Genomic DNA, 22837 nt, shown 5'->3' with positions numbered 1-22837 from the left:
CCTGCATTACTTCATTATATCACCCATATTAGTCATGGTTTGGGTGGAACAGAAGTCACTCTAGGAATTTCAAGTAGAAAGAGGTTTAATACAGGGAATTAGAGATTTCCAAGGCCATTGGAATGGGGAGATTTCCATTTTCAGGAAATCCTGAAGTGCAGAGGTCTCAGCTGCTACCCCAAGGGGAGGAATTCCCAGGGCACTGCCCAGAAGGGCTGGGAGCTGTGGTTGGTGATACAACAGCTTGTGGTACCAAAAAGGGTGGTTCTCAGGGTGATACCTGCAAACATCTGCCAAATGCCCACGTGCCTGCAAACAGCTGCCCCTGGGACATAATGACTTCTTGTCCTCAGTCTTCCAAAGCCCCTTAAGAGCCTCTCTTTGGCAGAACGGACCCAGAGCCAAGAACTGAAAGGGACTCTGGGAAAAGCAGTTCCAGGATTTTCCCCTGAGTGGATGGGCTGAGGATGCAGCTGAGCTGATCACAGACTCTCTCTCTCTACATATAGTCCTCATGGACTTGTACTCACTCACTCATTCATTCAATGAATAGTTAATGAGGACCTGCTATACACCAGAGTCTGCACTTGTACTAGTCAAATTCCTCTAAGACTTAGAGCACAAGTCTGTATCTTCTATTTTTCTATCTTCCACAATGTATCACAATTCTGGGCACATAAGCAGATGTGCATGAATTGCCTGTTAACTGACCTTAAACATGGCTAGCCTGGAATTTCCAACAGAAGTGAGAAATATCATTTATATATGTCTATATAGATAGATAGATATTTACGGATATATGTTGTGTATACCTTAGTACTATAAAGGCATAACATGCTGATTAAAGACAATTTGAAAAAACTACATAATTAAAATTTTTAAAATTATTTTGAGCTCATTTTAATTTAGCAAAATCCTTACTTACCAAAATAATCATTTGCCAACATTTTTAGTTTGCCTTTTCAGTTATTGTTTTCTGCTTTTTTCTTTTAGATAGTATTAAAATATTATTATTACTATATATCTTTTTTATTAGTATTAGGTATTTTAATATTACTATATTTGTAAAATTTTAATAGCTGAGGAACAGTCAATTGAGTGAATTCACTATTGTTTAATCATTCTCCTAATGTCGGAAGTTTAGATTGTTTCCAATACCAGGTATTGTGTAAGCCTTTGTTTTCCTTTGATTGGTAGGTTGAGTCCTGGTGAGTCTGGGTTTGCATCCTCTCCTTCCTCCCTCTCCCAGCTCTTGATATATGATCAAGAGGGCTGGAGGGTGTTCTTGGCCCAGGGCTATTAGTACACTGTGTTAGTAGAACTCCCAGTTTGTTGTCCAGAATGAACATCGTTGGCCCCCAGGGACCCTTGCTTTAGTGCAGAGAAAGGAATCCACGCCTGGGTGGCAAAGAGGAAACCTGGCTTCCAGTCCTGGCTGTGAGTTCACTGCTGTGTGACACTGGGCTTGTGTCCTTACCTCTCTGATCCCCCAGTTTCCTCTCATTTGAGAGAATGACCAGTTAGTCTATGCACTTCACTAGCTCTGCTGCTCTTTAGACTTATCTCATCTCTGAACTGCCTTGGTATGAAGAATTCTCTGGCGACTCTCCTTCCATTCTGATTGGTCAGGCCTTTTCTTGGGGGTATTTTGTGGCTCAGTTCAGGGGCTGAGATCCCCTCCCCCATCTCCTTGCCTTTGTCCACACGGTTTCTTTCCTCCACCTGCATTGCCTTTCTTCCCAACTCAGAGATGATGCTTGAGCAGTGCCCAGCTCAGGATGCCTGCTTTGTTTTCGTTTCTTCTACTCAGTACAAAACACAGCTCAGATACCCCCTTCCTTGATGAAGTCTCTCTAACTGGGCCGCCGCAGCTCCGTGTCCTGGCCCCCGTGGTAGCCCTTATCGTGCCGTTTGATGCTACTGCCCTTGCCCGCATGGACTGTGAGGTCCTCGAGGCACACATCAAGCCTCACTGCTCTGTAGCAAGGTGCCTGGCACCAAGTGGCTGTTCGTGACTGTGTGGAATAAGGGAATAAAAGCGCACCACCCCTGGGGCTTCCCTGGTGGCACAGTGATTAAGAATCCACCTGCCAATGCAGGGGACACGGGTTCGAGCCCTGGTCTGGGAAGATCCCACATGCCGCGGAGCAACTAAGCCCACAAGCCACAACTACTGAGCCTGTGTGCTGCAACTACTGAAGCTTGCGTGCCTAGAGCCTGTGTTCTGCAACGAGAAGCCACCGTAATGAGAAGCCCGCACACCGCAACAAAGAGTAGTCCCCGCTCACCCCAACTAGAGAAAAGCCTGCACACAGCAATGAAGACCCAGTGCAGCCAAAAATAAATACAAATAAATAAATAAATGTATTTAAAAAAATAGCGCACTACCCCGAGCAAGCTGACTTTACGCTGACAATCTGGAGCTGGCAGAATAAACACAAACCACCCTCCTCAACTGCAAAACAGGAAAGCAACTTGGGGAGGTTTCCTCTGTTTCCCTTGTTGGAGCAGGATGCACATTTTTAGGGCTGAGCAGGTCCAAGCTGAAGGGTTTTACCTCATCAGCATATCCGTTTCCAGCATCCCTTTAAATGCTAGTTAGAGTCTCTCCCCAGGGATATCTGGCAGATTCCACTTCACTCTGAATAATTTTCATCCTCTTTATGCAGAGAGGTGGGTATGGAATGAGGGCGTTACCTGGCTGCACCTGAAGTCCTGGGTCTGCGCTCAAAGTTGTCTCATTTCCATTCCCTCCACCTCCCGCCTTCCCAGCTCTGAGAGGGGCCCACTCCTGGTGCCCCTCCCTGTGCAGACACAGAGGCAGAAATAAAACTGAGTAGCCCTCGCTCATTTAATCTCCACCACCACCTTTCCAGGTAGGTTTTACATCCCCATTTTCACAGCTGAGGAAGCTGAGACCCAGAGAACTTTGTTAACCTGCTCGAGTCACAGAGGCTAAATGGCCGAGGTGCGATTCAAACTTGGGTCCAAATTGAGGGCTTCTTAGGGGCAGCTTCTGTGCTAAAGAATCTTTACAAGGATGAACCCATTTACTTCCTAGGAACCCTCAGGAAACCCCAGGAGACAGCTGGATTAGCCCCATTTTGCAGTAAGATATAGAAACCGGGGCACAAGAGGGAAAGCAAAGCAGCTGTGCAAGGTCACAGGGCTACTAACCAGCTTGCCCTCATCGTGTCCGACTCAGGACTAGGTCTCTGTCTGTGCCTCTTCTTCCTTTGCCTGGTGTCTCCACTCAGCCAAAGGCAACAGCTGCATTCAGGTGACTGGGCAGTGCAGCTCAATGAGTATTTGGCCCAGTAGGAATGATGTGGGATAGCATGCAGCTGGTCACTAGGCCCCGCCAGGGGGGCTCTGTGGACTCGGAACCTTGCAAGCTGGAAATTTGTGTGGATAAGCCCTGTGGTTCTGCTCCGAGGGACAGGACACCCCTTCTCCCTGAGTAGTTCTAGAAGCTCTAGTGGAACAGACGTTTCCTGCGTGGCTGAATCTCCAACATCCTGGTGCTTGGGAGGAAGGCCATTTAGATTACTCTCCTGGATCCCAGCAGTGACTCCTAACCAGGCTCCCAGAACCTCTCTCGCCTCCCTCCAGTCCACTCAGCACACAATAGCCAGAATAATCATTAAAAAAAATACAGGGCTTCCCTGGTGGTGCAGTGGTTAAGAATCTGCCTGCCAATGCAGGGGACATGGGTTCGAGCCCTGGTCCAGGAAGATCCCACATGCCACGGAGCAACTAAGCCTGTGCGCCACAACCACTGAGCCTGTTCTCTAGAGCCCGCGAGTCACAACTACTGAGCCCGTGTGCTGCAACTACTGAAGCCTGCCCGCCTAGAGCCCCTGCTCTGCAACAAGAGAAGCCACTGCAATGAGAAGCTCTCCTAACCGCAACGAAGAGTAGCCCCCGCTCGCCACAACTAGCCCCCGCTTGCCACAAGAGAAAGCCGGCACGCAGCAACGAAGACCCAGTGCAGCCAAAAATAAATAAATAAAATAAATAAATTTATAAAAAAAAATTACAGAGCTGAGGATGCCACTTACTCCCTGGAAACGCGTTCATGGTTTCCCATTGTTCTTAAGAAAATAGCCAAAATTCTTGCCTTGTCCATCCCACGGGAGGGCCTGTCTCCCTCACTACGCTTCAGCCACCTTGATGTTTCGGTTTCTTGGTTTGCTCTTTTCCACCTTGGGATGTTTTGCTCTTTGTAGTTTTTTATTTTAAAATATTCTCTATGCTATGCCAGGCGCATCTCTTATCTTTTAAATCTTGTCTTTAGTGTCTGTTCCTCAGAGAACCACCCCTAACTCCTGCAGAGCTCTACCATCTCCTCTTATAGTTCTTCCCTTTCATGATATTTACCATCACGTATCATCAGTTCTTTATTTAGTGTAGGCAGCGTTTCAGTGTTGATCCCTCACTGGTATGTAAGCTCCCTTGTGGGGCAGGGGCTTCCTGTCCCGGACTCCAGTACCTGACGCCGTGCAATATGTACGTAGTAGACCTGTGACAGATATTTCCTGAATAAAGGATGTTAAGGAGTGAGCTATTCTTACCTTGGAAGCTGTTTCCTGCAGACACCTGAATTTTCCAAGCCCGATTTTTGCAGACGCTCTTCTTGGAAACCTCTTCCAAATGAAGCTGCCCTCACACTCTGAACATCAACGGCTATGGGGAACACACAGCTGCAAAGAATTTCTGCTTGTAATTAAACTACAACGAATGAAATAAGTGACACGTTGATCTTTCTCCCTGCTCACATATCTGGGTCTGTGTGTTGCATACTAATTTCTGGTCTAAATCAATTAAAGTCCTTTGGAGAAAAAGGACTGTCCTTTAGAACAGAAGTAAGGGAAATGTTTGGAGAATTGTGGAAGACAGCTGGGCTCTTGAAGAGAGATTGGAAGGAGCAGAAGGGAGGGAACTTTCAGGTCCCGTAGCTCTGCTTTCACCGGACGAGTGAGATCTGGGTTTTGAGACCTTAATCAACCTGGGTTGTGGAAATGTACCTCCCTGTGAATCGTCTCAGTCCTTAGGAGAGGCAAATAACAAGAAAACAACTGGATCTTAGGGATTTAGTCTAAACAATCAGCATCTCTGAGCTGCCCTGTCGCTAATATGGCTTTAGGGCAGCTTTCTTCTTCTCCAGCTACAGTACCAGGTGGGAAGAATTGATGTTGGTAATGAGGGTCTGGAGGCCTCATAGCATCCTCAGACACCTGGGGATGGCGTGACTGCTTTCAGACTGCTCTTACTCAGGCAGGAAAGTAAAATCTACATTAAGATTCATAAAAATTTTACATTTTCTCTTGCTAATTGCTGTCTCAGTCATTCAAGAAATCTGTGTTCAGTTTATATAAAAGGGGACCCAGACACAGTGTCTGTCCTTGAGGTCTGCGTGTGGGGAAAAAAGTAGCAAGTGCTTTTGATAAGGCATAATTATCGGTTTGGAGGTGCTGTAATAAAACATATGCCACCTGCTACTGTATATGTGCATCTCTTGTGGTAACGGGGCTTTATTGGGTTGTATCCTGATAAAAGTAGTCAATTTAACCTATAGAAAAAAATCCTGCATGTCAAGTGAGAGCTCTCTGAAAATATTCTCACTGTCGATCACCAGTGGAAGAGGCAGGGTTCTCAGACAGGAAAGTGAACCTTGGAAAGCATTAGGTAGGAAGGATGGAGAACTCCTGTTTTTCTCAGGGCCTCTCTTGGTTCTACTTTTAAGGCCTTAAGATGTCTAGACTCACCTGTGGTAACTTATCCTGTGTCAGGTATTGGGCTAAATTTCTTTATATAGGAATCCCAGCCCTAAAATGGAAGGAGTGATTATCTCCAGTTTTACAGAAGGGGAGACTGAGACTCTGAGAGAGTAAGAGTTTTATAACTAGTAAAGGAGATGGTCTTGGGATTCAATACAAGGTCTGTGTGAGCATACAGCTTGCGCTTTTACCCATGGAGCTATGATGCATTCTGGATGGTGAGCTTGAAGCAGTGATGTGTTGATAACTGTTTAACAACTAGCTCTGAAAAATAGATAAATAAACAATACCCTGATTTTTGCTGATTTCTGTGGTGTAAATACTCCCACCATGGCTGATTTCAAGCTACCAACATGAAGGCACTCACTGAACAGGGAGGTGGGAAGAGATACGCACAGCTGAGCCGACTAAGGCACACCTCTGAAGTCACCTCCACTATCGAAACAAGCTAGAAGCTTCTACAGGGTGAAGCCTACAAGCTCAGGAGAAGAAAGCCTATTACTGAGCTGAGTGAAGCCTTGAGAGCTAGTTCATTCACATACATATTGCTCTCTTTCTTCTTTTGTTTTCCAGAAGATTTACTGAAGCCCTGAATGAATGCCTCTCCTTGCTCAGCTGTACCACAAAAAATTTAGGAAAGGGGGCAAGCCCCTCTCACCCACTCCACCAGTCTCCAGTGGTGGTGGCAGAAGACGCTTAGTGAGCCATCCCCAAGGGCACAGGGAACCTTGGGTAGTAGGGCTACAGCTGTTCCTCCTCTCAGGAAAATCTTCCATTGATTATTTCAGGGAGATGGCATTTTTCCCCTAGAGAAGCTTTGAAATGTTCTCTGGGATAACTGAGCTCTAGCTCCGTTTTCCCTCATTGTCTGTGGCCACCTCTTGACCTTCAACCCCAAGGTCATCGTCACCCTAGTTTTTCCTTTACTGTCAGTGTTCCCTTCAATGTGTGATTCTTGGACCACCCATAGCCGAATCAGCCTAGAGGACTTGATGAAGATGCAGATTCCAGGCCCAGGGAGCTGAATGAAACATGCTCTCCTGTTGAACATTATGTTCAATATTCGAGAGTCAATTCTCTAGACTGTATTTTCTCAAATGTCTCCAGCAGAACTAGGGGTCATAGGATATTAGCAAGCATTATGTAAAAGAAAAGCACGAAAGAGGCCTCAATGGCAGGGATCTGCAAAGAGCTAAAAATCGAGAGCTGGCATCTTTCTGTACGGCCCTTAAGCTAAGAGTGGCTTTTGAATTTTTAAAGTATCGTACAAAAAATAAATAAATAAACTTGACTGTAGGAACACTTGGCACCTTTAATAACCTAATGTGCACCAGGGCTCTTCAAGAGGGTGAATAGCATCTCTCAATCATGAGAACACGGAATTTCTCCTCTATTATTACTATGTTGTTGGGGTTTTTTTGCGGTACATGGGCCTCTCACTGTTGTGGCCTCTCCCGCTGTGGAGCACAGGCTCTGGACGCGCAGGCTCAGCGGCCATGGCTCACGGGCCTAGCCAGGCTCCGCGGCATTTGGGATCCTCCCGGACCGGGGCACGAACCCGTGTCCCCTGCATCGGCAGGTGGACTCTCAACCACTGCGCCACCAGGGAAGCCCCTATTACTATGTTTTTATAGAGCATATTATGGAACGAGTGTTCTGTAGAATACGCTCTGAGAAACACTGTTCTAAACAAATTAATTCCAATCCAAACTTGGCAATCAGTTTCCCTTGAATCTTTCATTGTGATATTTTCTTTTATCTTGGTCAGGGATGCGATTGTTTCTCCTGACTCCGTGGATTCAGTCCATTCTTCCAGGCTTTCTGGTCAAGTCTTCTCTTTCCCATCCTCTACCTACCATTGCCTACATCAGTCACAATCTTTTCTTTTCCAAACTCTTAGAGCACGTAGTGTTTGTTGGGTAAAACCAAGACTTTCTGAAGCTCCAAGGAAACAAAGGGTTCCAGAAAACAATAGTATTTTCTGGCTATCTGAGGGGTTACCACTTTTGGCATGAAAACATTATTTAAGCTAATTCTTTTGGACAGCAAACCATCCTGAATAATTCTTTAATTGAACATAATTTAACTTTATTTTCATGACATGGTGCAGAGAGAAGATCATTTGATGGAAAGATGAGAAAAGTTGTGTTTCCAGCTGAGTTCCACCACTAATGAGATGAGAGGCCTGAAAAGTCACTTTTCCTCCCTGGCCTCTGAGAAGATGGGGTTATTGGCTTAGATGTTCTTCAAGGTCCTCCGAGGTCTAACATTCCATGATGTTCTGGTATTGCAGAGTTCCAGTAAAGGGAAATGGATGAGGCAAGTACACTCAAGTTTCTATTAGATTTATATCTGATGATTTCTTGCCACACAAATCAGTTACTATTGCTAAATCATGTTTACCATACAGATTTTAAAAAGCATTCTAATTGATACTTAATTCTACTTGGTGAGCAAAATTCAAATTTTTGCACAGCGACAGATTAGAAGTCAAAGATTTTCTTAATACTATTAAGTGGATTTTCTTCTTCATGAGTTGAGTCTGGCAAGGCTTTGATCATGGACCTTGACAGAATGTTGGTATTTTTATGCCTTTTAGAAAGCCCCAGCTGTCTGAGACACTCTGTCCCTGTGGTCTCACAAATCTGACTTGATCACTCTTAATTTATTTCTCAGATAAAGCTATTGAGTGTGGGAGAGTTGCTTTTTCCTTTACAGGAAGGTCACCAACTTCAATTTTGTGGATTTCTATTTATTAGTTGATGCCACTGGCATGCAAAGTTTGGCTAGGCTGTCACTCTGCTTCCAAATCCTTCCATCATCTCTGACTTTCCAGTGAATTCCCATCAGAGGCTGTCTCGAGAGTTCTGTTTTCTCCTCAAGCTTCACCCCATCCCATCCTTCTCAGCCCAGCAAGAGGCTGTACTTTTCTTCTTCATCTCAAAGCTCTTAAAGCACACAGTGATTTTCCTTTCCTCATTCATTCATTCATTCAAAATCTCTTGAATGTTCAATCGATATGAATTGGGCATAGGCCTTCCCCCTCGAGGTATTTCCACTTTGGTGGGGGGTTAGAAGGAATAAAAACACCAATAAATGTGTATCTTACAAGTCTTTGAACACCAGAGAAGAGCATTTACTTTGCTTGAATGGAAGAATCAGGAAAGTTCCCCAGAGAAAGTGATCTGTGAGTCGTGTCTGAGAGGGCGAGTCTAGTTCAATAGGAGACAATTGGGTGACCAGCACTCCAGGTGGAGGGAACAATGTGTACAAGACCATGAAGGCATGAGATAGCGTGACCTGATCATAGATAGAGTGAGAGAGGGCCTAGAAAGCAGGACATGTTGGAACCATGTTGGGAGAGGAGCTGGAAAATCTGGTAGGGGCTCCATCATCTGGGGGGAAGAAGTGTCTTCCCTCTTCTGTGCTCGTGGCACCACTCCCTTCTCCAGCATCTTGCTTCTGAGTTCTCCTTTCCTTTGGTATCTTATCTTTCAGCTCACAGAGAGGTGCAAATCTTATCTTTCTTACGAACACACACACCAACTTCACCCCACTCTGCTTTAAGCTTGCATCTCATAGTCCTTATACCTAGTTTCAAGTTCTTGAGAGAGCAGGTTGTCTCACTTTCTTTACTTCTTCACCTCTCATTCTCTCTACCTCATTGCAGTCTGGCTTGAGAAAAAATAAGAAGTGTGCTTGGGCACATCATCCAATCCTAAAGTTGTAAATCTAAAACCTATGAGTCAAATTTTTTTCTTCACCCCACTGTGAATTTTAAGGAATGCCATTTTATTTTCTTCCTTATTTATTTGAAGCTCATGTAGGCTCAGTTCCTCTCTGAGTATGTTTTAATTTACTTAAAACAAGTCTATCCTCTTTCCCCTGCACAGTTATGTAAAGCCAATGGCTCCTTTAATTCCAAGGCCATGGGGTTCCCCTGTTGATGCAAAGGCTGAAACAGGGATCCATCTTCTGGGGAGGGTGGCTGGGCCGTGGCGGGGTGGCCAGAGCACGGCAGCCTGAGCATCCCCTCAGAGCTTCTTGGAAGGAGCTCGGAAATTCGCAGTGAGTCCCATGACTAGCCTCAGAGTGGCCAAGTTTCCAGAAAACAGAAATCGACACACATACAGAGATGTAAGCCCATATGATCACAGTCATATGCACAGTTAAACTGCAAAATGCTGAAAATGATTTATTAATGTCAACTTAGCTGACATAGAAGAGGGGCAGAGGAGTTACATCTTAACAGAGTGTCCACTTCCTAATACAGGTTGTCATTTCTGGCTCATGGTTTGGCAGCAAAAGACCAAAGCAGTTGTCATACTGAACTGAATTGTGGAGAAAGAATTGGTTAAATGTGCACAGTACTGGCCAAAAAAAGATGAAGGAGAGATGCTACTTAAGGAAACGGGATTCAGTGTGAAGTTCCTGTCAGAAGATGTGAAGTCCTATTACACAGTCCATCTGCTGCAGTTAGGAACTACCAATAGTGGTGAAGCCAGAACAGTATCTCAGAAGCAAGAAGAACTACAATCCTGCAGGCTGTGGAACAAAAACCACATTCACAAAAAGATAGACAAGATGAAAAGGCAGAGGGCTATGTACCAGATGAAGGAACAAGATACACAACTAAATGAAGTGGAGACAGGCAACCTTCCGGAAAAAGAATTCAGAAAAATGATAGTGAAGATGATCCAGGACCTCGGAAAAAGAATGGAGGCAAAGATTGAGAAGATGCAAGAAATGTTTAACGAAGACCTAGAAGAATTGAAGAACAAACAGAGATGAACAATACACTAACTGAAATGAAGACTACACTAGAAGGAATCAATAGCAGAATAACTGAGGCAGAAGAACGGATAAGTGACCTGGAAGACAGAATGGTGGAATTCACTGCTGTGGAACAGAATAAAGAGAAAAGAATGAAAAGAAATGAAGACAGCCTAAGAGACCTCTGGGACAACATTAAATGCAACAACATTCGCATCATAGGGGTCTCAGAAGGAGAAGAGAGAGAGAAAGGACCCAAGAAAATATTTGAAGAGACTATAGTCGAAAACTTCCCTAACATGGGGAAGGAAACAGCCACCCAAGTCTAGGAAGTGCAGAGAGTCTCATAGAGGATAAACCCAAGGAGAAACACACTGAGACACATAGTAATCAAATTGTCAAAAATTAAAGACAAAGAAAAATTATTGAAAGCAGCAAGGGAACAATGACAAATAACATACAAGGGAACTCCCTAAGGTTAACAGCTGACTTCTCAGCAGAAACTCTACAAGCCAGAAAGGAGTGGCATGATATACTTAAAGTGATGAAAGGGAAGGACGTACAACCAAGATTACTCTACCTGGCAAGGATCTTATTCAGATTCGATGGAGAAATCAAAAACTTTACAGACAAGGAAAAGCTAAGAGAATTCAGCACCACCAAACCAGCTTTACAACAAATGCTAAAGGAACTTCTCTAAGTGGGAAACACAAGAGAAGAAAAGGACCTACAGAAACAAACCCAAAACAATTAAGAAAATGGTCATAGGAACATACATATTGATAATTACTTTAAACGTGAATGGATTAAATGCTCCAACCAAAAGACACAGGCTTGCTGAATGGATACAAAAACAGGACTCATATATATGCTGTCTACAAGAGACCCACTTCAGACCTAGGGACACATTCAGACTGAAAGTGAGGGGATGGAAAAAGATATTCCATGCAAATGGAAATCAAAAGAAAGCTGGAGTAGCAATACTCATATCAGATAAAATAGACTTTAAAATAAAGAATATTACAAGAGACAAGGAAGGACACTACATAATGATCAAGGGGTCAATCCAAGAAGAAGATATAACAATTATAAATATATATACCCAACATAGGAGCACCTCAATACATAAGGCTACTGCTAACAGCTCTAAAAGAGGAAATCAACAGTAACATAAAAATATGGGGGACTTTAACACCTCACTTACACCAATGGATAGATCATCCAAAATGAAAATAAATAAGGAAACAGAAGCTTTAAATGACACAATAGACCAGAAAGGTTTAATTAATAGTTATAGGACATTCCATCCCAAAACAGCAGATTACACTTTCTTCTCAAGTGCGCATGGAACATTCTCCAGGATAGATCACATCTTGGGTCACAAATCAAGCCTCAGTAAATTTAAGAACATTGAAATGATATCAAGCATCTTTTCTGACCACAATGCTATGAGATTAGAATTGAATTACAGGGGAAAAAACGTGAAAAACACAAACACATGGAGGCTAAAAAATACGTTACTAAATAACCAAGAGATCACTGAAGAAATCAAAGAGGAAATCAAAAAATACTTAGAGACAAATGACAATGAAAACACGATGATCCAAAACCTATGGGATGCAGCAAAAGCAGTTCTAAGAAGGAAGTTTATAGCTATACAAGCCTACCTCAGGAAACAAGAAAAATCTCAACTAAATAATCTAACCTTACACCTAAAGGAACTAGAGTAAGAAGAACAAACAAAACCCAAAATTAGCATAAGGAAAGAAATCATAAAGATCAGAGTAGAAATAAATGAAATAGAAACAAAGAAAAGAATAGCAAAGATCAATAAAACTAAAAGCTGGTTCTTTGAGAAGATAAACAAAATTGATAAACCATTAGCCAGACTCATCAAGAAAAAGAGGGAGAGGACTCAAATCAATAAAATTAGAAATGAAAAAGGAGAAGTTACAACAGATGCCACAGAAATACAAAGCATCCTAAGAGACTACTACAAGCAACTCTATGCCAATAAAATGGACAACCTGGAAGAAATGGGCAAATTCTTAGAAAGGTATAACCTTCTAAGACTGAACCGGGAAGAAACAGAAAATATGAACTGACCAATCACAAGTAATGAAATGGAAACTGTGATTAAAAATCTTCCAACAAACAAAAGTCCAGGACCAGATGGCTTCACGGGTGAATTATGTCAAACATTTCAAGAAGACCTAACACCCATCCTTCTCAAACTCTTCCAAAAAATTTCAGAGGAAGGAACACTCCCAAACTCATTCTATGAGGCCACCATCAGCCTGATACCAAAACCAGACAAAGATACTACAAAAAAAGAAAGTTACAGACCAATATCACTCATGAATATAGATGCAAAAATCCTCAACAAAATACTAGCAAACAGAATCCAACAACACATTAAAAGGATCATACACTATGATCAAGTGGGATTTATCCCAGGGATGCAAGGATTCTTCAATATATGCACATCAATCAATGTGATACACCATATTAACAAATTGAAGAATAAAAACCATATGATCATCTCAATAGATGCAGCAAAAGCTTTTGACAAAATTCAACACCAATTTATGATAAAAACTCTCCAGAAAGTGGGTATAGAGGGAACCTATGTCAACATAATAAAGGCCATATACGACAACCCACAGCAAACATCATTCTCAATGGTGAAAGACTGAAAACATTTCCTCTGAGATCAGGAGCAAGACATAGATGTCCACTCTCACCACTATTATTCAACATAGTTTTGGAAGTCCTAGCCACAGCAGTCAGAGAAGAAAAAGAAATAGAAGGAATACAAATTGGAAAAGAAGAAGTAAAACTGTCACTGTTTGCAGATGACATGATACTATACATAGAGAATCCTAAAGATGCCACCAGAAAACTACTAGAGCTAATCAATGAATTTGGTAAAAGTGCAGGATACAAAATTAATGCACAGAAATCTCTTGCATTGCTATACACTAATGATGAAAAATCTGAAAGAGAAATTAAGGAAACACTCCCATTTACCATGGCAACAAAAAGAATAAAATACCTAGGAATAAACCTACGTAGGGAGACAAAAGACCTTTATGCAGAAAACTATAAGACACTGATGAAAGAAATTAATGATGATACCAACAGATGGAGAGATCTACCATGTTCTTGGATTGAAAGAATCAATATTGTGAAAATGACTATACTACCCAACGCAATCTACAGATTCAGTGCAATTCCTATCAAATTACCAATGGCATTTTTTATGGAACTAGAGCAAAAAATCTTAAAATTTGTATGGAGACACAAAAGACCCTGAATAGCGAAAGCAGTCTTGAGGGAAAAAAACGGAGCTGGAGAAATCAGACTCTGTGACTTCAGAGTATACTACAAAGCTACAGTAATCAGGACAATATGGTACTTGCACAAAAACAGAAATACAGATCAATGGAACAAGATAGAAAGCCCAGAGATAAACCCACGCATCTATGGTCAACTAATCTATGACAAAGGAGGCAAGGATATACAATGGAGAAAAGACAATCTCTTCAATAAGTGGTGCTGGGAAAACTGGACAGCTACATGTAAAAGAATGAAATTAGAACATCCCTAACACCATACACAAAAATAAACTCAAAATGGATTAGAGACCTAAATGTAAGACTGGACACTGTAAAACTCTTAGAGAAAAACATAGGAAGAACACTCTTTGACATAAATCACAGCAAGATCTTTTTTGATCCACCTCCTAGAGTAATGGTAACAAAAACAAAAATAAACAAATGGGACCTAGTGAAACTTCAAAGTTTTTGCACAGCAAAGGAAACCATAAACAAGACAAAAAGACAACCCTCAGAATGGGAGTAAATATTTGCAAACAAATCAACGGACAAAGGATTAATCTCCAAAATATATAAACAGCTCATGCAGATCAATATTAAAAAAACAAACAACCCAATCCAAAAATGGGCAGAAGACCTGAATAGACATTTCTCCAAAGAAGACATACAGATGGCCAAGAAGCACATGAAAAGCTGCTCAACATCACTAAATATTAGAGAAATGCAAATCAAAACTACAATGAATTATCACCTCACCCCAGTTTGAATGGGCATCATCAGAATATCTACAAGCAACAAATGTTGGAAAGGGTGTGGAGAAAAGGGAACCCTCTTGCACTGTTGGTGGAAATGTAAATTGATATAGCCACTATGGAGAACAGTATGGAGGTTCCTTAAAAAACTAAAAATAGAATTACCATACGACCCAGCAATCCCTCTACTGGGCATATACCCAGAGAAAACCATAATTCAAAAAGACACATGCACCCCAATGTTCATTGCAGCACTATTTACAATAGTCAGGTCATGGAAGTAACCTAAATGCCCATCGACAGACAAATGGATAAAGAAGATGTGGTACATATATACAATGGAATATTACTCAGTCATAAAAAGGAATGAAATTGGGTCATTTGTTGAGACATGGATGGATCTAGAGACTGTCATACAGAGTGAAGTAAGTCAGAAAGAGAAAAACAAACATTGTATATTAACGCATATATGTGGAACCTAGAAAAATGGTACAGATGAGCTGGTTTGCAGGACAGATATTGAGACACAGATGTAGAGAACAAATGTATGGACACCAAAGCGGGAAAGTGGCGGTGTGGTGGTGTTGGTGGTGTGATGAATTGGGCGATTGGGATTGACAAGTATACACTGATGTGTATAAAATTGATGACTAATGAGAACTTGCTGTATAAAAAAATGATTTAAAAAAATAATAAATTACAGAACAGTATCTCACTTTCATTATACTACCTGGCCAGATTTCAGAGTGCCTGAATCACCAGTTTCATTTCTCAATTTCTTATTTAAACTGCGAGAATCTGGCTCCTTGAATCCTGAACACGGGTCTGCGGTGATCCGCCATCGTGCCAGCATCAGGCGGTCAGGCACCTTTTCTCTGGTGGACACTTGTCTTGTTCTGATGGAAAAAGGATACAATATTAACATTAAACAACTGTTACTGAGTATGAGAAAATGCTGAATGGGGCTGACTCAGACACCAGATCAACTCAGATTTTCATACATGACTATAATAGAAGGAGCAAAGTTTCTAAAGGGAGATTCAAGTGTACAGAAATGGTGGAAAGAACTTTCTAACAAAGACGTTATGTCCTGTTTTTGATCAGTCACCATCCAAAATAATGAGTGAAAAATACAATGGCAACAGGATAGGCCTAGAAGAAGAAAAACTGACAGGTGACAGATATACAGGACTGTCCTCTAAAATGCAAGGTACACTGGAGGAAAACAGTGAGCGTGCTCTGCGCAAGAGCCTTCTTGGGGACAGGAACGAGCACAGCTCAGAAGGTGTAGCAGATGAAGCAGACGCTGAACGAGACCGAACGATAAAAGGAAAAGGCGGTTTTATTGGCAACCTATTCTAACTAAGATGGGTTTTGTGTCAGTCATTTTGGTTGGTGCTTTTGTTGGCTGGACGCTGTTTTCTCAGCAAAACGCCCTATAAATCATTAATTTTGCCCCGCAAGTTTCGGCCCTGGTAGCTGACAGTGTTGTGTGAATCACGGGGGATTTCATCTGTTAGCAAATTCCTCAGACCCCAGAAGGTGCGGTTGACTAGACACCCACAGAGAAGTGGGGTGTCCAGTCCTCCAAGCACCCCAGGGCATTGCTCACACTGTACCCACTTCCTAAAATCAAGACTTGAAAACTTCTTAAGAACTGGTACATTTTCAGCTGTATTCATACATGTTAAGTGTAATATTTCACCTGACCAGACTGAGAAGTCCTTTATCACAAGGATTTGTTTTTTGGAGGTTATCTGGATTTTAACCTGCACTTGATAAAAGCAATAAATATTGTGGTTTTATCGACATTATTACTGAAAAGAAAATGACCTTTAAGTAATGCATGTAATGTATAATGTACTGTTGATGTGGGTGTCAAGATTGTATCTTCTTAACCATTTCAGGGCAAATATATTTTATTAGTACCTATTTAATCTTACTTTTGTAGTTAAATGTACTTTTTAAAAGCTCAATTTGAAAAAAAATCTGTTACCATAAAAAGATAATAAACTGTATGTTGATTCAAAAAAAAAAAAAGGTAATCTATCTTCCTTTATCCTCACTCAGAGAAGAAGTGTGCCGTGATGGGCACTCAGAAGAAAACAGAATCTGGGCAGCCATGTTTAGCCTGTTTATGAGTGGAAAAGGAAAATTGCTCTGTAGAGAGATGTGCAGAGGGAAGAGGGGATGGCCCCAAAGAGAGGGGTCGCAATGATGGGTGGGTCTGTGGCCTGGTTTGGAGGGTGTGGGTCCAGTTTCTGGTACCAAGTCTTCCCGGGACCTGTCAGCACTTCTTGTCTGTGAATTCATGTTGATATTTCTCTTCATCCAAAAAACTCACCGTTTGCTTAATGTTGCTCAGGGAAGTTCTGTTTCTTAAAACCAAAACCTTTTAAAGGGACTGATGGAATCCAATTCACATTCAGGTCTCTCTGATCTTCAGATCTGTGGTTTCTTCACGTCCAGTGGTTTGCCCAAGAGAGCACAGATTCAAGTGCTGCATTGAATTAAAGCAGAGTCTGACATACTTCCCATTTGTCCCTCTGGGATCCTGGCCTAGAACTGAATATCATAACTTGGGACAGGCTTTTAATGTGCCTGGGGCTCTTTTTCATCATAAATGGTTGGCTGTCACTGCCCTACAGAACTGTTAATGATGTCAGGGGGTTTGGATATTTCCGTGGAAGTCACAATTTCATAGATCATGGATATTCTTTCATTCAAGATTAATCTAATGTTTTTATTTGTCAGAACTGTGTTTTGCATTGGGGATGCAGAGAAAAATGAAATACAATACCTAACCCAAAGGGCTCTCAGACTTTTAGACGATAGATAAAAGTTTAAAAAAATGCTCTTCTTTGGGGTTTCCCTGGTGGTGCAGTGGTTGAGAGTCTGCCTGCTGATGCAGGGGACACGGGTTTGTGCCCCGGTCCAGGAAAATCCCACATGCCGTGGAGCGGCTGAGCCCGTGAGCCATGGCCGCTGGGTCTGCGCGTCCGGAGCCTGTGCTCTGCAACGGGAGAGGCCACAACAGTGAGAGGCCCATGTACCGCAAAAAGAAAAAAAATGCTCTTCTTACTGGTGATGAAACTGAACTGAGGCCTAGAATAGAAGATGTGATTTAATGAAAGACTTAATGATAATCTCTTTGTTCTTTCCATGCTGAATATATTGGATGCTAAATTATTCTAAATCTTTTGGCCCAATTGGAATGGTAGTGGTGGAAAATTAGAGGCTTGCATTATTGACTTCAAAGAGAATGTGGATCCAGCATTCTTGGAAATTATGTAAGTATTAAGATTGCCAGGCATTAAGCCTACTTTTGGAAATAAACAATTGAGTTTTATTTGTTTATTTTATTTATTTATTTGACACAGGGTCATTCTACTTAGTGAAAATGAAATAAATAGATGCAAAATACTTTCAAAATTGCCTAATCAGTTGATTTCTGGTAACAGTGAAATGCAATAACTAGGTCAACAAAAACATGGTATCAATCTTTGGGAGGACACCTGAGGCTATTGTACTTGTTGTCCTGAACTCATTGATTTTTGTGAAGTCTAGGCAAATATATTGCAAAATGGAAGCAAACTGTCAGCTGAAAGGGGGTGAGACACCAGAGGGATGATTTGCAAGTCCTGATACTAGCTAGGCTTGATAGTAGATGGCCAGGGGTAAAAGACAGACAGGAAGAAGGCATTTTGAAAGTATATGAGCTTTGCTGTTGGATCACATGATGAAACCGGTGGCAGGGCTACCTATGCTTTAGGTATTGGAAGGGCTGTCTTGAGGAGCTCAACCTAGGTAGAGAAATGAACTTGGCCTTGAGAGGAGGCAAGGTCAAGGTGGAAAGAGTAGCTGATTGTGTCAAACTGAAGGAGGCAATGAGCAGGTGTGCATTGTGTAGGAAAATGAGCAAGAAATAGTGATGTCAAGAGCTACTCATGGAATTATTCAGGGCTGAGTCTGGGGATAGAGTATGCATCAGGTAAGTTGGCCTTTAAGAGTCTCCCTGGGGGACTTCCCTGGTTGTCCAGTGGGTAAGACTCTGTGCTTCCAATGCAGGGGGCCTGGGTTCGATCCCTGGTTGGGGAACCAGATCCTGCATGTATGCCGCAACTAAGAGTCTGCATGCTGAAACAAAGGTCCCTCGTGCCATAACTAAGACCCGGTGCAGCCAAAATAAAAAAATAAATAAATAAATAAAAGTTAAAAAAAAAGAAGTCTCCCTGGGCTGACACCAGGCAAGAAGCCAAAGATGCAGTACTTGCGAAGGTTCTCTTTTTGAATGTGTCCTAGAAGTACAGGAATTCCATTTTGTCTATATCATTTACATAGAGTTGACCCAGGATTTCTCTGAATTGTACAGGGCTGAAGTTAAAGAATTTGAAGTGGGCTAAAATCCTGAAACATAACAAGATTTTAACCACTATATCTGGAGACGCCGTTTTTTTTTTCCTCCTCCTCAGCCATTGGACTCTCTGTTCTACATGGGCTGCTTCACTTAATTTGACAATAATTCTATACTGATTGAATTTTTTCAAGATATAAGAAATATGGATATATTGTTTGCTGGTTAATCAGAGTTTAAATGATTAAAAAATTTGATATGAAAACTTTCAAACTGACCCTACACTTAGAAAGACTTATACAATGAAAACCTTGTACCTATAATAATTCCTACAGTAATGAACTCACAGAATTTTTAGCTTACTCAGGGCTTTTACTTATTCATGAGTCATGCTACCACATGGCTTCTGCCTTTTGTCTTCTCTTGGCCTCTCTCTGCTTCTGCCAGTCCTACTCTCTGCTCACTTTTTTTGCACATCTGATGTGAAAATTCTCCAAGAGTGGACTTAATGGATTGGATTAGCCAGTAACTGTTGAGTATAAATTATTTTTGTTGAACAATGCTTTTGAACCAGGCTGCTGGCCAATCTACACATAGTTATCTTTGGGTCAGGTACTCATTCTTAAGTTCAGGAGGTCATGCTTAGAGCCTGAGGTTATATGACACAAAGCATGAAAACCTAGGGGTAAGGAGGTTCTCAGAAGAAAGATGTGTGCAAGGTTTCTCATGGTTTTGCTTGGATATCCAGTAGTAACACTAGGAAGAACAGTCTTATAGAATTAACATGTCCACTTTACAGATGAGGAAATTGAGGCTTAGAGACATTTAGTAACTTTCCCAAAGTCACATGGCTTACCAGAATCAAAGCCTTGTGTTTCAGAGCCAAGATTCAATCCTAGGAGTTGAGTATGGGACATTTTGTTCCTGTTGTATTGACTCTTACATGGACTCCATGGGGATATGATCTGGCTGTTTTGACCTTGAGCATATTTAACTCCACATTAAAACAAACAAACAAACAAACAAATAAATAAATATAAAAATCAAGATTATGCCTTCATGGTGAATGTCTATTGAAAAAACATTTTTCTTTTGGAGGACGCTGCAATAATCCAATTTATTTCCTTGATTAATTTTTTAGACACTGCAGTTGAACCAGTTCCAGTTTTACTTTTTTTTTTTTTTTTGCGGTACGCAGGCCTCTCACTGCTGTGGCCTCTCCCGTCGCGGAGCACAGGCTCCGGACACGCAGGCTCAGCGTCCATGGCTCACGGGCCCAGCCGCTCTGTGGCATGCGGGATCCTCCCGGACCGGGGCACGAACACGCGTCCCCTGTATCGGTAAGTGGACTCTCAACCACTGCGCCACCAGGGAAGCCCCCAGTTTTTCTTTTATTTTACCTATGTTGATCTGGATTAATTCCTCCTGTGTATATTTTATAATAAACTTTCAAGTAGCCATTCGTTTTTGTTACTGTCATTTGTTTTGCTCTTGAAAAAAGTTATTCATTATTGTTGCTTCCACTTTTTTCCCTCTTTGGTCCTTATAGTTATTAAATTCAATTTTCCCAGATAAAATTTTTTAGATGTGAAATTAGCAAGAAGATTTGATTCTTTTGCTAGTTTTACTGAGTGCAGTTTTACCTTTTGACAGTTTAATTTTTTGTTGTTGTTGATTATTTCTTCAAAATGGACTTTTTTCCCCCTCAGGTCATTTTTTTTCTTTTTTCTTTTTACAGCATGCTCAATAATACATGATTCTTCAGTTAGTTTTTGCCTATAACAGATTGTAGCCTGTAGATTTTTCATGGTCGTTAGTTTCATTGCTGTGTTTTGTGGTAATTCTCTCAGTAATACTTATCATGAATTGGAAAAAAAGGTACCGAAAATTTGTATTGTTTTCTTGAGGTAAAGCGAGGAATATGCAAAAGGCAAAGGCATAAGATTTGAGTGTGCAGTGGGTTAAATTATTGTGTTATTGTACATAGCCAGGAGTTTGGATTCTATAGGCGGTGCTCTTTCTTTTCAACCTCAGGTACCTCCAGGATATCTGGTATTTTTTTCTTTCCTCCAGGAGGGTTTGGGGCTATCAGACCAAGGATCAGGCCTTTTGCCCAACAAGGCTGCTGATGGTGAGAAGCAGAGTTCACTCTGAATTTGTGCGTAAAGGTTGGAAAACACCATGTAAATGAAACAACCCCCCAGGCCCTACTTCTCTCTGTCAGGGGGACAAGCTGTTCCTTTCCTGATCTTGGCTTCCAAGGTCCCCAGGCTGCCTTGGGGCTGGGCCTTTCATGCTCCTCTGGATCCAGCCAAGTTCCTCCAGGCTTGGAAAGGCTCCAGGCCTCTCTCTAGTTCCCCTACAGAACAAAGCCTCCCTGTAGGCCTGCTTGTCTGAATTCCAGGGGCCACATGTCAATGAAAGCACTTGGAAGTCACAGTCAGTTGTCTCCCTACCACCTCTAACTCTTGCGTTAGGTTCAATCCAGGCCATGGTTGTTATGACCAGGATGTCCAGTGGGATTTTCATTATTCATAAGATCATAGAAACGTGGCTAAGAACTAGACAAAACAAAATGAAAACAACCATGAACTTTCAGTCAATTTTCATTATGAACTGAGCATAAAATTCCGTGATTCTTGCCTTGGCATTCTCTGGAGATAAGGGATTCCATGACCTTGTCTGGAGGTGACCCTCCCTGTGTGTATGTTTACTGGATCCTACTCAGCTAAAGCCCAGGTAGAACACTCTCACTGATGCTCCACATGATCAGCCTGAGGACGATGGATGGCCAATATTTATTGTAAAGCAAAGCATTTTTTCCCTTCCCATTATTTATGGAAGCATGATATTTAATATGTTGATTACAGAAAAAAAATCAACAGAAATCTATTGGCTGTGACTGTTTCACAGTCTGTTTTCTAAAACTTTTGATATTTCTTTCCAACCTGCTTTCCAACCTATTTCTCATCTTAGCACAAGCTCTCTTGCTCTGTATGTGGATTTAATCCTTAGTAATCCCTTTCAAATACTGATGCTTATCTTACCCTTAGCTACAACTCAGATTATCCCACTGGGTTCTGGGTGTGGGATGGTTCCTGGTTAAGACCTCTTATAGTTCTGTTTGGCTCCTGGAACCCTTTGAATGCCATGGCTGCTGTCAGGTTTGCCCCAGACTTTAAATGAGAACCAGAGAGAATGGGAAGGATGTTTACTACTTACCCGTCTCTCTGCTTTTCACTAATGATTCTCTGGTTTTGCCTTCGGGCATAAGTAGGTGATTATTTTTCTGAATTCCACCACCTCCTGGAGAACTGGAGATGGGCTTTGGGGCAGATCTGGCTTTGCAGCTTGTGTCTGTTTTTTACTACATCTGTGATATTGGGCATGTTACTCTGAGTTTCTATTCTCTCATCCTTAAAAAAATTGTTCATGTAGATAAAGACAAATGCAGGTGTGAGTGCCTGGCAAACAGTAGGGGCTCAGGAAGAATTAGTTAGCCTGAAGTCCCTGAATGCATTTGATATGACCTGTCTTCGCTTCCCATGGGCGTACTTGATTCTGGGGTTGCTTTGAGCCTAGAATAGTGATGCTGGTGCTGACTGTAAATTGAATTCTTCTGTCCAGACACAGGTCCTGAAGGGAGATGGGATGTGCACTATAGGCCACACTGAACCTCTCTTTAGAAACTTGAGCGAGTCATCTGGGTTTCTTAAATGTTCTACCTTTCTTTCTGCCTCTGCAAAGGTAATGTGTGGGGATTTATATAATGCATTCAGGCTCTTTGAGGGCAGAGACAACATCGTGAAGGAAAAGAGCTGGCTTTATGTCTGGCTCTGT

The 22837-nt window shown here is 41.8% G+C and overlaps 1 pseudogene across 1 annotated transcript; it reads left to right on the top strand.

The window, feature by feature from the left end:
- The first annotated feature begins 9132 nt into the window (after positions 1–9132).
- On the top strand, positions 9133–16085 carry LOC307055571 (tyrosine-protein phosphatase non-receptor type 2-like; annotated as a pseudogene). Its single transcript has 3 exons — positions 9133–9159; positions 9764–10384; positions 15347–16085. The product of its transcript is annotated as a tyrosine-protein phosphatase non-receptor type 2-like (transcript).
- Positions 16086–22837: the final 6752 nt, after the last annotated feature.

The sequence above is a fragment of the Hyperoodon ampullatus genome (genome assembly GCF_949752795.1).
Source record: "Hyperoodon ampullatus genome assembly, chromosome: 7".
In the NCBI taxonomy this organism is placed as follows: Eukaryota; Metazoa; Chordata; class Mammalia; order Artiodactyla; family Ziphiidae; genus Hyperoodon; species Hyperoodon ampullatus.
The sequence above is the reverse complement of the archived record's forward strand: the minus strand, read 5'-3'. Positions and strand labels throughout refer to the sequence as shown.